The sequence below is a fragment of the Trachemys scripta genome, chromosome 8 (assembly GCF_013100865.1).
Source record: "Trachemys scripta elegans isolate TJP31775 chromosome 8, CAS_Tse_1.0, whole genome shotgun sequence".
NCBI lineage: Eukaryota > Metazoa > Chordata > Testudines > Emydidae > Trachemys > Trachemys scripta.
In genome coordinates, this window is record NC_048305.1 from 59,899,643 (window position 1) to 59,916,591 (window position 16,949).

Below are 16,949 nucleotides of genomic sequence, written 5' to 3' on the forward strand. Positions count from 1 at the left end.
TTGACACACTGGGAACTCATGTTCAGTTGATTATCCACCATGACCACCTCCCACCCCTGCACAAATCTTTTTCAGAGTCATTGATTTCCAGGTTTGAGTCCATTCTGTAAGCATGGCCTACATTCATTGTTCCTAGAGGTATACATTTACTTTAGCCATAGTAAAATGCATATTGTTTGCCTGCATCCAATTTACCAAGTGATCTAGATCACTCTGTATCAGTGACCAGTCCTCTTCATTATTTATCTCTCCCCCAATTTTTGTGTTATCTGCTAACTTTATCAGTGACAATTTTATGTTTTCTTCCAAGGTCATTGATAAAGATCAATCCCTGTGGGCCCCCATTGGAAACAGACCCACTCAATGACAATTCCCCATTTACAGTTATATTTTGAGACCTATCAGTTAGACAGTTTTTAAACTGTTTAATGAAATTACAAAATTAGCAATGTCTTTATATTAAAGATTCAGAGATTTTAAGATGAAAAGGCACCATTTGATCAACTAGTCTGAATTCCTTTATAACACAAGGCATAAAACTTCATCCAGTTTATTCCTTTATTAAGCTCAACAATTTATGTATTCTTGAATAATGAATGGTATAATGTATATAGTATATCCCTGCAGGAATGTAATGGCACACACTAGCATATACAACCAGCTAACAATAATACAACTTCCAGGTTTAGAAATAATCACCCAAAACTTAAGAAATTCCAAAACACAAGGTTGTCTAGGTCATGTTGCACATCTAATATATTCTATGGTATGCATTAATAACAGTCTATAATACTATAACTAGACTTCACACTCCACAGGCCATTAGGCATTCCCCAGGATAAATCTGAACACAGATAGCATCCTCTGCAGAACCTTTTCTTACCCCAGTTTCCTAAACAGACTTAAGAGGTTAGCCCATTGTTTTTTCCTGCTTCCTAAAAGTCAGAAATCAGTTATCTTTTTCTGAAGTGTATAAAGTTTGTCCCATGGCGAGGAATTATAATACTGTGTGTAAGTCACTATTCTAGGACTTGAAAGATCTAGGTTTATTTCTCAGGACTACCATCAAACTTCATATGTGACTTTGTCACATAAGCTCTCTGTGACTCAGTTGACCTATCTATAAAATAGTGATAATAATCCCTCTTTCCACCCAGCTCCATTTGTCTTGTCTCTTTACAGTGTAAACTATTAAAGGCAGGGACTGTAACTTACCAAGATCAGTGCCCAGCACAATGAAACTCTGATCACAGTTGAAAATTATAGATTAGAAATAATAAACAGTAAGCATTAAATCCACTTGCCCTCTTCTTATTTAAAAGCAAGTTTATTATAGAAAAAAAGGTGAAAATAATGAATTAAAAGGTAGCTGAACACAAACTAGTCTCAGTCTCATAACTGGTTTTCCATTCTGCACACATTTTTAAGGTATCTAATATTTTTCTGATCGCAAATCAGGACAAAAAGTTGAAGTCTTGAAAATTTTCACAGACCAAAAACCTGAAAAAAAATCAGTTTCTGTCTATTGAAATGTTTTATTTTGATAATTTTCAAAAGTGTTGTTCCGGTTTTGACCAGTTTATTTTTAATAGAATTAGCTTAAATTTCAAAACAAAATGTCATGTTAGAACTAGAAAACTAGAATTTTTTTTGGTTTTAAAAAATTTTAAATGAAATGTTTTGACAATTTTGATTTTTTTTTAAATCAGAATAAGTTGAAAAATTCATCAAAATCAACCCTTTCCAGTAAAAAGTTCAATGCAATAAAATGTCATTTTCCATTGAAAAACATGTTGTGAGGAAATTCCTAACCAGCTCTAGCTAAAACCTTGCTAGGCAAAACCTTTACCTTAAAAAAAAAAGTAGTATACCATTATCCTTTGCCCATAACCCACCCGCCCCCTCCAAAAAAGGGTTTGTGGATAATCTCTCCATTAGTCTTTTGCCCAGTTACTGCCTGGCTTTAAGGGATGTGATTTCTTAGAATAACACCATTTGGATTGGGCTCTTTGTTAGCAGGTTCAGACTGTTCTCACTTTCAGCAGAATAGACAAAAAAAATGTGCTTTTATCCAGCAACAGCCCTGGCATATGGAAATCATATAGAGTTTAAGATAACATTCTCTTGTATGTTTAGTACACCGTATTTCCAGACACAGCTATCTGTCACAGATACATTAAAGTGTGGTTATAGTCTGAAAAGTGACTATGTACACACATCTCCAAGAGATATGTTCCCAGGATGAATTCTGAAACCTAGCTGCTTACTTTACTGAAATAAAATATGCCTTGTTCATACTTTTTATTGCAGTTAATGTGACAGAACTAGTGCATCTGAGAATGAGCTGGATTTGATACTGGCTCATGCATTACCAAGAGTGGATACGACTTTCAAAGAAGCCAAAGTGCCTTAGAAACAGAAATCCTTGGACTTGTGCTTCTCTGTCACTTAGAGGTTTTTAAAAATCTCACTCAGTATAGTTAACTGAAATCTCAAATCCCAGAATCTTTATTACTAGGATGATGCACAAGTCACACAGACCTGAGCTTGAATTTGAGGTCTTGGGTTAAATTTTCATAGTTTTCAGATTAAGAAAAAAAAGAATGAAATGACATAATCCTGTATACAATTTTGTGTGACAGCAAACCTTGAACCCACAATGCTATATTCACTGGGGCTCTTTTCAGAGTAGAACCACACGTCAGGCTTCTGTTTTGCAAGAAACTAAGTGTATAAAACCACTACATTTCCAAAGCCAACAATGTTTTCTTTTTTTCTTTTTTTTAATTTTAACTTAATTTCTTAAGTTTTTGGGTGTATCGTTAAACTATAATCTTCTATTGAGAGTCCGCTTCCACTACTTAAGTTATTGATATGTGTTGACAAGCTTAATTCCACATCTAGCAGTAGTAACAGTAGTAATACTATTTTTGTATTACAGTAGTGCCTAGAGTACCCAACTGAGACTGGGTCCCATGTACTAAGCAATTTACAAACATATACTAAGAAACAGCACCTTCCCAAAAACACTGCAAAACAGGAAAAGTGTGTGTGGGGAGGGAAATAGTATTTTCCCTGTTTTACCTATGGGAAACTGAGGCACAGAGAGATTAAATGGCTGCACAAATGACATACAGGATGTCTGTGGCAGAGCCAGCTAATGAACACAGGTCTCCTGTGTTTTATCCCAGGGATGAAACAAAACATACACACCACCATGATTGTCTCAGGCAAAAGTCTGAGTAAATGGATGGGCCTGCATTAGGATGACTAGACAGCAAGTGTGAAAAATCAGGATGGAGGTGGGGGGTAATAAGAGCCTATATAAGAAAAAGACCCAAAAATCAGGACTGTCCCTATAAAATCGGGACAGCTGGTCACCCTAGCCTGTATTCTGTTCTGAAAGTCAACACATTCAGGATTCTACCCAAGGGGAAGCACATTCCAGAGACAAGGGCCCTCCACTGTAAACCCCTAGCCACCAATTACACAGACATTGAAAACTAAGAATGCTAAAGAAGCAGAAATTTAAACTGTCAGGGCAGTACATGAGGAGGAAGCAGTTCCTCCGATAGTAGTGCTTTACAGATATTTATTTATTGATAGTCTTTTCTATGGTGATCATCACCTTGGTATGTTCATAACTCACATTGCTAGTTCGCTCATTTTATCCTCATTTTACAGATGGACAAACTGAGGCATGCAGAGGTTAAATGATTTGCCCAAGGTCAGACAAGGACTCTGTCGTAAAGCTAGGAATTAAACCCAGATCTGCCAAGTGGCTTAATAAAAAGACAACGTCAAGACCCATATCAAAATCCTGAATTACATCCAGAGTCGAACAGGAAGATAATGTATTCTTTGGAGCATAGGTGTAATATGGTCGCTATGGTTAGCACTGCTACGTACATGGGCTGCTGAATTCTGCATAAGCAATGGATTGTTAGACATCTTCCATTGTAGCCCTACATACGGCATATTGCAGTAATCTAGCCTGGAGATAACAAAAAACGTGGGTAACTGAAGTGAGGTCTACCTCAGAAAGAAACAATTACAAGGTTTGCACCGAAATGAGATAAGAAAAGGTTCTTGTGACCAGCACTGCAAGGAACTTCAAGAGCTGTCAGGGATCCAGAAATACCCCCAAATCTCACTGGCAAAGCCCCTCAGTGATAGGGGAAGGCACCTTCCAGAAGCTACTTTCTGCTGTCCCTAACGAGCCAGTATCCTTCCTGATCCTATATAGACTGAAATTCTCTCTTATGCGCATACACTCTCTCTCTCAAATGATGATAATTCACACTGACTGAGAGACCCATTGGAAATGCTTGAATTTTAGAAACTGGTGAATGAGCTAACTAGCAATAATAAAAGCAAGAGTAACACACTACAGAATGTACATATCCATCTATTGCAAGCAATGTCCTCTTTTAACAAATTTCATAGCTCCAAGTGCAGCATGTTTTTAAAATAAAATAAATAAATAATAAATAATAATAATAATTAATCAGACCTTAGTATCATGAGACCTCACTACAGCATTTCTAGCTTTACACCTCTGCTGAGAAACAGGGAAATGTTTGCAAAAAGAATAGGAGTACTTGTGGCACCTTAGAGACTAACAAATTTATTAGAGCATAAGCTTTCGTGGGCTACAGCCCACTTCTTCGGATGCTTGTATCAATTAAGAAATTGTTCTCTATTAATATTTTTTTAGTGTACTGGTTTATCCAGTCACTGAATTTCTATTTTTGATATATGCCTTGGTTCCATCTGGCCATGGAATTTATATGATTGGTTCTTTAGTTATTAGTGCTCTGTACAGTATTTTGGTTTTATTATATAGACTATACTGCAGGTGCTTTTTGGAAGGCACCCTATAAGTAGTTTGAATAAAACATTAAAGAAAATGATCTGTAACAGGTATTGCTGCTGTGTAGGGTTTCAAGACTTTCTAATTAGAAAATCTTTTTCTGTGATCAGTAGCTAGATTTATTCCTATTTGCAACATCCAAAGTCACATTAATCAAAAAAGACATAACTTATTAATCTACAGGCCTGTCTTAGTTCTTATGCACTATAGTTTGTTCAGAATTACTTCAAATTGAGAGATTCCTTGTAAATTTATTGATTATGGTATTTCCTGAAGTCTGAGATTCTGTCAGTCTTTCATATATTTGTAATATGGCTGGTGCTTTTGACTTTAAACTGTATTGCTATTGAGTCAAAAGTGTATACATTTTGTCACCCTGACGAATTAATATTCATTACTGAAGGCCAGATAGTCTGTCCTCAATGCACAGGGGAGTTATGTGCTCAACTTCTGTAACCGTTAGTGGGATTTGCATGTGCAGTTTTAAGAACATATATAGGCCCCTGAAAATATCTTTTTTCAATATTGTTTAAATAAACTACAAATTAGATGTATCAGAAGGTAAATTTTGGTTTGGAGCCCATGCTGATTTTGGTAAACCTTCAAGAGAATTATTATTATCTGTAACAAGCATTTTGAGACTCTGCTGTGAACCCAGCAATCAGAGAGTAGAAATGCTTTTTAAAGAATTGTTTTACTTCACAAAGGCCTCTGTTGGAAGGAGTTTGGTCTGTCCGTTAATGTTAATAGTTTTACTAGTACATTAGAAGCTACGTGCTCACAGTTCATGACCAGCATAATGATTAGCACATTCTATAGAATCAATCAAAGCCAAGAAGATAACAAAGATTTGAAGTCTGGGGCACTGACCATCAACTTAAACCAAATATATCAGGAGAAAATGACAAATAATTAACACAGAGTGAAAATGTTGGGTATCTATTTGTCCTTTTCATATACAGGAAACATACAAATACTTGTGTATACTAAGATAACTCAGACCTTCAAACCTATAACTGTGGCAACATAAAAACAAGGCTACTGCTGCTATCTAGTTCTTCTCCCTATTGACAAAAATTACACTTTGCACAATATGTCCTTAAGCAAAGTATGAATATTGACACTTAAGATGTACAAAAAACAGATGTAACCATCATATATAACCAAAGAAAACAATTCCTGAAAATTACAGCAATTTAATATGGGAGATGACCACTGAGCTAATAGCAATAAAGAATGAGAAAGGCTGGCTAAGGCAGAAGTAGAGAGGAGTGAAACCATATAATAAAAATCCTGATTCAGATACCAAGATAAATCCATGTAATTGTTATTTCATTTTCCTAAAATGATCATTTATATTGACTTGTCTACATCTTGAATAAAAGTGACAGTATAGGCAGGGCATTCAAAGGAAAATGAAAATGAATGGCAAATGAGAGAACAAAGACGCAACTAACCAAAATCTTCAAAGAATTAATGATAATGACCTGATTTCATTTCCAAGATCCTGGCAGTCCAGCCTGCTGACTGGAGATCGAATCTATTATTAGTGTTAAATAGCTCTTATGCTATCCCGGTGGCTTCATGGAACTGTTAAGTTAAAACCTCTTTTATCTTTATATTTTTAGGGCAATTTAAATGATTTCATAAACTCACTAACTGGAAATTTTGATACTCGGAATTCTCTAAATAAATCACCTCAGTTCTAGGAAAACCTAGCCTAGGATGTAAAATGTATCCTTACTCAAAACACTGATGTTTTAAAACAACCCTATTCTGGAAGCAGATTAGAGTGATTATAAAAGTGGAGGGGGGTTGGCATTCATTTGTTTATTTAGTTTTTTTCCCCTCATCTGAGTTTTGCTTGTGATCTTGAAAATTCCTGTCTAAAAAGAGTATTACAAACTAAGAGAGAACTAACTTTCCTTTGGTTAAATACTCCAAACAAATAGGAAGAAATAAAAAGAGGTATTGTCAAAACACAGATCCTATTGTGTATTAAAAAAAAGACAGAAGGCAAGGTTGGCAGTGATATTTTGTTTTGTTGCCAAACAGAAACACACTTGTGCTCTTCTCAAACAAACTGACTCCTGAGAACACTTCTAATCCTGCTGGCCTAGCCAACTGTATGGTCCAGTGTATCCTATCCAGCATTAACAGTTGTTTATCTCATTGAAAGAGAAACTCTACCTTCCTTCTACATTCAACACCAATCATTTAAGGGCTTGTCTACACAGCTAGTTACTGCATTGCAAGCCAGGATGTAAATCTACCGCACACCAGCTTCCCACACGGTAAGATCCCGTGTGGACACTGCTACAGTGCAGGGGAAGTCCTGGAGAGAAGCTCAGCATACCACTCTTTGAAACATTAATATTTCCAGCTACACTCAGGGACTTTCCCTGCATTGTAGGAGTGTCCACGCGGGACGTTCCTGTGTGACAAGCTGGTGCGCTGTAGAATCACACTCTGCTGTGTAGACAAGCCCTTAGTCTTAGACAACATGACATAGAGGGTGAGGAACAGGGGGAAGAAGCTGTGCTTTGGCCTGATTCTGCCTTTATTGAGATCCAGATCTGGATAAAATGGGATACAACTGAATTTGGTAGGATTAGGCCCGTTGTTTTTTTAGGATTCAATCCTACGAGATGCTGAGCACACTTATTTTCTTTGAAATCAGTAGGATCTGTAAGTGTTCAGCACCTCTCCAGATCTGACACTTTTTGCCATGATGGAATTACCAATACTCTGTGTAAGGGACATATCAGGGACTGAACTGTCTCTCTAAGTCACAATTTTGTCCCTAGTTTCCTCCTTATTCCAAGAGAGAAGGAATCTGTGACAGCCCTTTACCTAGGACAGACTACTTTGTCTTCCATGACAGTTCTGCTATGTTGGCTGGTATACTGTGAGGACAGAGCTAAGGCTCTGCCAATCTCCAACCCTGCCTGCCTGTCTCCATTGGATGGGAGGAGAAGTAGAGGCCTCTCGTGGTACATCTACACAGCAAGTAGGATCTATGGCAGTGAGTTTCAGAGCCCGGGGCTACAAAATCAAGCTTGAAGGGCTATGATGCTAAAATTAGATGTGTAGATGTTCAGACTGGAGTTTGGATTCTGAATCACACGCCCTCTCCCTAGGCTTCAGAGCCTGAACTCCAGCCTGAACCCAAACATCTACACACCTAGTTTTAGCACCACAGCACGATCCCGAGTCTGTAGGCCTGGGCTCTGAGACTCACTGCCACAGGATCCTGCTTGCTGTGTAGACATACTGTGGGAGTGTGATGTCTGCCATACAGGTTATTCCATACAGAGGAATAACAGGGGCAACTCACACCCCCTATGTGCCTGTGTGAACACATACCACAGGTCACTACCGAGTCCTTTGAAACTGTTGGTTGTTTGTATTGCCAGACATTTATAATTCAATTAATGTTCTCTATGAGAAATGTGTCCAATTTGTCCATTTTTAATTCTCAGTTTCTATTTCCATCTGGTATCTTTCTAACCTTTTTACTATAGGTCTGTGCCCTCCAAGGGTTTGCCCACACAAATATGTTGAGAAATGCTTCTAATATATATTTGGTGATGGAAAGCAATAAAATCATCACTGGCTAACATACATAATTCTTAAGGGTTTTTTAAAAAAAGCAATGCTTCCTTGTGAGGGGAAATCTGCATTTGAAAATGTCTTCAGAAGTAGGTTTAGGAAATAAAATAATTAAGCTCTTCCAACCATGTTCAAGCAAATGGTGCTTCTTCACAAGAGTAGCCGCAATTAAGTTAATAGTTTTACTCATGAGAGTAAAGGTCCTGGATCAGGTCCCTATGGTCTGCAGTTTAAAATAATTTAAAAAAAATGGAAGCAACCAGCACCTTTGAAAATCAGACCCAATGTCTATAAATTAACAATTATATTTCTTCCTGGCCCAAAGATGTGCTCTGTCAGTATCCATTTCTGTTGGCTTCTTTCAGCTACAGATTTCAACACAAGAAGTGCTGCTGTTTTCCCCCTTAAAAATTTCATTCATATTAACCAGTGGTGCTCTTGCATCAACAATTTCAGTGAAACTACTCATGTGAAGAAAGGCTGAAGGGTCAGGCCATACATCCGTAAAAGGGAAAGTTTAGGATATACGTGCACTGACAAAGAATGATATAACCCCAGATTTATCTCGAGTCTTAGGCTTCTACCTTCCAACCAATTTATGTGTCTATCTATCCATACATGATTTTTCTAAGGTGCGTCTCACTGTAATACCTAAGAACCCGAGGTTTACATCTACAGCAGTTTCCAGTTACACTGGGTGTGTGACCAGCCAAACAGAGCTAACAAAACAGAGAGAGTTTTGAGTTGGATGTGGAGACTTTTCTACCATATAGAAGGTCCAAATAATGTTTAATTATTTTGTAACTGCTCAGTGTGGCTTTTACTAGGCTTTCTGTAGACTCATATGGGGCCTAGTCCAAGGCCCTCTGGAAACAATGGGAGTCTTTCCATTCATTTCCGTTCTGATCCATAGTTATATTTGTATTTGCTTGTCTTTTATTTTATTTTCTCTTTTTCTATACAACTGTCAATAAAATATTCCTTTATTAAAGACAGGTGAGTATCTGAACTATTAGCTGGACTCAGTATTAGCTTATGGAGTTTTTTGGGCTTGACTTTTCAATACTTACGTTTAATTAAAGTTACACATGAAGTAATATTACTGGACTTGACTCATTTGCCTGGATTTGTCTTTGATTTGCCAAAGACAATCTGGGTAATGTTAGAGCAGAGGTGATGGGTTATGAGACTGAAAGGATGGGACATTCTGGGCATTGAATGCACTGCCTCATGGAGCTGCACTGCTCCAGAGGGAGCATTGAGACATATTTATCCACAGAGCTCTCAAGTGTGCAGGTTTAGTAAATCCATGACTACACTCTTTTTATAGGGTACCCTATCCTCCCCATAACTGGCTCCATGGGCTGGTGCATGCAGCAGAAACATGGCACTTCTGTTGTCTTTGTCACTTTAGGTATTCAACAAAGTTCCACCCGTCTCACTCCTCCAAAAACTTGAGCTGTTCTTCTCCTAACCTGATCTGTGAGCCACTGGATTTAGAATGAGGAATTTGTGCATTCAGTAGACTATTCCTTGGCACACCTTCAGAGAATGACGATCCCCCTCTGAATATTGTATGCTTTTTTCCATCAGGCTGAATGGAAAATTCCCTAAAGGAAATGGACCAATTATGATACAAGCCAAAAGCAATTTACCAATGCAGAGATTCTCTGGAAAAAGCAGACTGGACTGTTTCTGCTGATTATTCCCCTTTGAAACTGCAATTGTGGAGAGTAACCATGTTTTCCCTGAAGTGCATTTATAATCTCAGTTCTCAGTGTCTAGCAATGACGTGCATGCAGTGCAATGTACAAGCAGCCAGAGCTTCAGCAGAGATGAAGTCAGAGGTTCCCTACTTTCATAAAGCTGCCTAAAGTACACTAATATCTGAGCACAGTTCATTTTTCCTATAGCTTCACAGTGTAATTTTATTCAGTTTTCCTTCCAATCACTTTGGTCATGTTCCCCTTGCCTATCACTACCATTCTGTTTTATTTATTGTGGGGTTCAGGGTGCGTGTGTTAGCATTAAGGACAAAATAAGGAACAATGGGAACGCACAGAAACTGAGGAATTAGGGTTTTCCCCTGCATTCTGAAGAAGCTTTTTTTTAATTCAAGGAAAGGACATTTCTGGCCCTTCTGCTTAAAAAGAGAACAGTCACAGTAAAGCCTAATTAGAAGTAGTAATGTCTTGTAAAGTCTTCAGCCTGACAAACTGAAATAATAGCACCAAGGAAGGTATAAAGTGACCTTAGTCATTTGAAAGGGATGCTATCAGAAATTTCTCCATACTTTCCATCATGCTCACGGCAGATTGGGATAGGCTTTGTGTCCAAAACAATACACACCTGACATTTTATTACAGAAACGTCATTATCCATTATTTAATGTAGGTACGGGAATTAATCTCTCTCATCCCCCTAAAATCTCTGGCTCAACAATTCAGATCAGCCACAAATTGGTAGCAACTAAAAGCTGTTCCTGTCTGATGTTCATTGTATCTTATATTGGTCTCAGTACTGCACCCAGTGTACTAGGTTTTCACAATCCAACCAACAGTTAGCATTATTAGCACTCTCATCAGAGTGGTTATGGGCGTTATAGACACAGAGATGGAACCACCTCTTTAATCTATGCGTGATCCATCCAGCTCATTGTTCAGCTACATTGGTAGGGCAGTGAAAGACAGCTTGTGCTGCTGCTAGTTGTGTAGTTGAGTGATCACTCACTGTTTAAGGAGCTTTCAAGACATCTGCTTTATTCTGTGTCCCTTTCCAATGCACTGGGCGTAACAAGAGCTTCACAGCACCCTGCACAGACTCTCTGTTTGGGAAGCTCAGCCTTTGAAGGCACAGTCCCCAATACGACATTTGACTTCAGTGGGGACTACCTGTATGAGCAAGTGCTAAAGAACATTATTAAGAACTGCATAATCTGGTTCTTAATGTTGTTTACTTCAAGTTATAGGTTAGAAATGAATTTAGAGTACATCAGATAAAGCAGTATTCTTTACCATGGAAGTATTTGTTAGGTATAACATTATTTTTTTATTCCTTAATTGCACCCCTGACCCAAAAACAAAGAAACACAACATCTTCATTAGAAAAGGGCATTTAAAAAAATAGGATGTTAATTTCATGTTGCATAGAATTCTACAGGTTTGTGAGAACCTCAGCATTTTTATTATTATTATTTTTGGCCAAAATTGTCTGTGAATTTCTATTGCTCATTTGTTAGCAGTGACTAAAACTGCGTAAACCTAAGTTTAACAAGTTAATTCATATTTTAAATTATTCTCCTTCTGACTAAATTATCTGTCATTACATTATCAGAATAAAGCCTTGTGCAATAAGTAGAAAAGAAAAAGAGGAAATAATCCTTGCTGGTACATCACAAATTTTGGAAGGAAACCATCAGCTTACAGTAGAAAAATCACACGATTCCTACTCAATCTAGGAAGGAGCTCTATATGACCCAAGTAAGTGTGCAGGTCCATGATACATAGTTGTAATGTTCTAAACAATCCAAGAAAGAATTATCTTTACACCCGCTTTCCCAATTTCCCAATCACTCTTTCCATATCTGGCATTTCTCTAGTCTCCTTTTGTTTGGTTTTTGATCCCTCTTCCCTGCCTGCTGATTTGCATAAGTAACACTGTGTGTTATGTGAGTATACAATAACAAAGCACAAACTTGAAATTCCTTAACAAAATTTTTAACTTTTATACACAGAAAGACTATTCCATAAATATCAGTACAGCAATCCAGCTAATTTAGAGGCCAGCACACTTCTCCAGAATCAGTCCAGGTGCTTTTCTGCACAGCTCTGTCTGTAGCTTAATTGTAGTAAATTCCACAAAAAAACAAAACAACTGCAGTAGTTAAATCTGTCCATGGCATGCGTGGAACTTCCTACTGGAAATTATAGGGTATATCATTCTGCAGTGCAGAAAATGACTACCGTCTATATACTCGTTCATAAGCCAATATTTTTAGTAAAAAAGGGAAGCACCAGAGAAGGGGGTCGGCTTATGAATGGGTATAGAGAGGGAGAGGTGGGACACAGCCCCTCCCCCCAACAGAGGGAGCAAGGAGAAGCAGCACAGCCAGCAGAGCCAGAAGAGAAGAGGCGGGGCCAGAGTCTCTCCGCTTCTGGCCACGCTGCTCTCCCCCCAGCCTCCGAAGCAGCTGCAGCTCCGGCTGGCAGTCTTCAGCCGTGCTGCTTGCCCCCCCCCCGAGCAGGCTGCAACCGCGCCACCTGTCCCAGCCCGCTGGAACATGCTGCAGCCCCGCCGCCCAGTCTGGCCCGCTGAAGTAGGCTGTGGCCGCACTGCCCAGCTTGCCGGAGCAACTCCAGCCAGGCCAGAGACTTCCTTCCCTGGTCCTTCCCAGATAAGGTGGGAAGGGATGGGATGGGGAGAGTGTGGGGGTCCCAGGCTAGAGGTGGGGTCATGTAGAGGGTGGTCATAGAGGTTACTATCCTGACCCCCAGCTTCTCCCCCCCAAAAAATTTCCCCACCAGTTGCTGTCCCAGCCCATAAGGGTAAGCAGCTGGTGCGCCGGGACACTTTGTTTACTTAGGTTTACCTCCGTGCCTGCGGACGCTCGAAGTAAACAAACCATCTCGGACCACCAGCGGCTGATGGACCAGGAGCCAAAGTTTGCTGACCCCTGTATAATAGGGTCGGCTTATGAACAGGTCATAAAAATTTTCCATTTTTACTTATCCATCTTGGGGGGGTCGGCTTATAAACAAACTGGCTTATGATCCAATATATAGGGTACTTTTTAGTGGCACAATCTATAACATTAGTTGTGATACTGTATTGTTCTCTGGTTCCCGTAACCAACGGGAATACAGTGAATTACATGTGTGCTAGCTTCCAGCCCTGTCCTATTGTTGAAGGAGTTGAAAGCACTCTGTACTTTTGCAGAATCAGATTACGTGCCTATGTACACACACACAGAGATAACTGATCCTTAGTTAATGGATTAAAATATAACAACTTGCCAAGCACTAACACAGTTCTTCCCTACTTCACGTACCTGTTTTATTTTCACTAGCCATTATACTCTCTAAAAACTAAATAAAGAGGTGGTAGAAATTACATCTTTTTCCTTCAGAAATGTGCCTGTTCTGCTTAGGTTAGGAACCTTCTATAAAAAATGGATTCAGTTAATATGTACCACTCACACAGTACCAACCTTTGGCTTTATCTCTATGATTTATACCAGTAACTTTCATAGCAAGGTGAATACTGCTTTATAGTGACAAGAGAGTGATTGTGCAACATGATTCGTTCTCTCTTTACTACATGGACATACAAACAAAATTAGGAAATAAGGAGAAATTAGGAACATCAGCATAGAATCTTGGTGTTTGTACCTGTAGAATTTAGAATGTAGGGGTCTGGAGATTTTGAGAAGTGTTTTAGCCCAGAGCATGACTTTCTAAAATGTAGGCAGGTTATGTAGTTTGGGAACCCGGTGGATGATGAAAATTAAAATGATAAAAATAGAAGCTCAAGGAAATTAGATCATATTTTGGGCTTAGACTTGTCTAGACAGTACCTAGACAAAACATCTAAAATCGATCCATTCTCTGACATGAGATAGATTTGTTTGAAAATCATCAAATAACTGGAGATTCTTAGTCAATGAATATTCTTGAGTTCAATTGTATAACACTGTTTTCAGACAATAGTTATTATCAGACAACCACAAAATGCTCCCACAGAGCTCCCTCATTCAGCACAGCCATCAAGCTTATAGCACTAGTCATAGTAAAATCCCATTCTTCTCGGTATTTGACACTTCAGTGGTCTTTTAATAATTCTGTATTTTTGTGGGCATTTAGGGCATGATCCTGCTCCCATTCAAGTCAGTGGCAAAACTTCCATTGGTTTTAATGATACAGGATCATGTCTTTACTCTCTAGCATTTTACTGTTTCTGTAAATATGCATTAAATGGCTTTATTTAAAGATCAACAAGATAAAATGAATGATCTCTTTTTATTCTGAACATGATTGTAATAGAAAATACTACACTGAAAACAAAAATATTCCATGGGAAAGAGAACAAAATTTTAGTCATAGCATAATTTTTCTGCTTTTGGAAAACAAAAAGCATATGTTGTGCTCTCCTCCTGGTCAAACACCATCCACAAGAAAAAAGGGCACCATCATTTTTGAACAGTAGTTAAATATGTCACAGAATGCAGGTTTCCAGCAGCTGAACACTTTTACTATGATTATTTTATTTAAATGTATTTATATGAGCATCTGGTCAGCTTTAGGCTGTTGCTGATTAGACAATAACTGAGTAGAGCAGTTGTTGTGTAAGGATGTGGGATGTGGCTCTAGAGATCAAATGGGTCACCTTCCATATTGACTGGTGGGGCTGGACTGCAGAGATAGCAAGTGAGCTGCTGCCTGCTGCAGCTTGTTGTGTCCCTGCAGTGCAGAAACCTACCTTCCAAAATACAGGTTGACTTTTAGTCTCTGCTCCTACTCCCTATATGCTAGCAGCTGCTCCGCACAATACCCAAGGATTCTATTACCCTCGTCTGTGGAAAGAGCCACTGAAGGAGGACTCTGGTGAGAAATGAACTTCACAAGGAACACTTCAATCTATTTGCCCTGAATCACTCCACCTATTCCATCACTGCTGTGTTATAAGGGCTACGCCAGCCAGCAGTGCTCCCACAACCTCCTCAATGAAAAGGGTTCCAGCATAGAAGAGAATCATACATAAAATAATTCATTCTCTCAGCCTATTTCATCCCCTCCTCAGCCATCATCAGCAAGCCCTGGAGAGCCTTTTGGGGCTGATGTGGATGTGATGACAAGAAGGCAGCTGACACCACCTCCCTTTAACCCTGGACATGGTAGGTCACATTCATTCAGGAAATACAGAGGGTTGTCAGGCAGGAGGAGAGCAATTAGGCACCAAATACCTTTATCTGTGATAGTCCATAGAAAATCAATAGGGATTAAAAACAACCTTTATTTTAAAAAATTCTCCAATATTTTACAGTATTTCCCCATATTTAACATTGGTTCTGAACAACTTATGAAGGGGGTGGTAGTCTTATAAGGAAATCTTAGTGTTAGGTTTCTTATCTGGGGAATTGATATTCACAGGGTACTGTTTCTTGTTGATCAGCAGTAGCAATTTAATGTTCTACTCCTCTGTTTTGCCTGCCTGCACATTTCTTGAGGGGAGTAGGCATGGTATTGAAATATACACGAATCCTGCTCTCTGAGGGATGGAGCAATGTAAATACACCCACAAACTTAAACAAATATGACAGGTCTGATTACAGATCTGCCAGACTTGACAATGTTTCTGTAATGACGGCTCGGAGGAGGAGGAAAAAAACCACAAAAAAACCCTTCTCAGCTTCTTGTAGTCCTAAAGGTGGTTGGACATAGTACATTCTCCATGACCTTATTGAAAGGATTAAACTAAAATACACTTCTTTCATTTTGTTACCAAAATAATGTTGGTTCACTGTTGACTAGTAGAAAATAATATAAATAAAATACATTCTTTCAGACTTTATATTATTGGCTTTGATGGCTGGCTCTTAAAATGCAGTACATATCGAGTGCTACTATTCAGTTGAGACAGACTACTTTATCAGTGCACATTTCTGAATCACATTTTATTGCAAAATGTTTTTAAATTCCTCTTTATGCTGCAGGAGATCCTACAGCAAAATTGACCTGCAACACAGCGCCCTCTGGTGAATGCACAGAGAAAAGGAAAATAGGCCAGGTGTTTTAAGATACAAAATGTATCAGCTTCAAAATTCTAAACAAACTTATAATAAGTTACCAGTAATTTGATTGAACACTGGTAAATAAATAAATAATATTTTCCTTTTCTCTAATACACGGCTTCCTGTTTACAAAAAAGCTGGAAACTGCCACAGAACAATCTGTGCAGAACAGGTACCTGTGTAAACCATTTTATGGGCTTAAGTGCAGATAGGGGGGCTGAATTATGGGAGAAGCTGACAGATGGCCTGTACTGTATTTGTTGAAGCCTCCTTCCCTTGGCTGGTGGAGAACTGTTTGTCTATGTCCAGAACATTAAGAGAGAAAAATGTCTCTTCTGTCAGACTTCCCTCCTTTTCCCTTTGTCTCATGGGCCCCCTTTTTCCCCCTCCTTTCTCTTTACCCATAGGCTCTTTACCATCCCATTGTATTCTCCCTTCTACTTCCCATTTCTTTTTTAAAGATAACATATTTGTTAATATACGTCTTGAATTGTTTACCTTGTCATAGTGACAAGAACAATGTACCTCTTAGTTGACTCAGCAGAACAGAGGATTGGCAGGCTGCAGACAATCAGCAAAAGCAATTCTGCAGTGAAACCTGCATTTTCAAAACTGGCCTCTAATTTTGGGTGCCTCTTTTTTTGTCTATTCAATCATAATCAGGCCAACCAAATGCCT

At 38.7% G+C, this 16,949-nt stretch overlaps 1 protein-coding gene across 6 annotated transcripts in view; it reads right to left on the reverse strand.

Moving 5' to 3' along the window:
* BRINP3 (BMP/retinoic acid inducible neural specific 3) overlaps nt 1-16,949 on the reverse strand; it is a 317,084-nt gene that overhangs the window by 275,474 nt on the left and 24,661 nt on the right. The gene's annotated exons all lie outside the window — the stretch shown is intronic.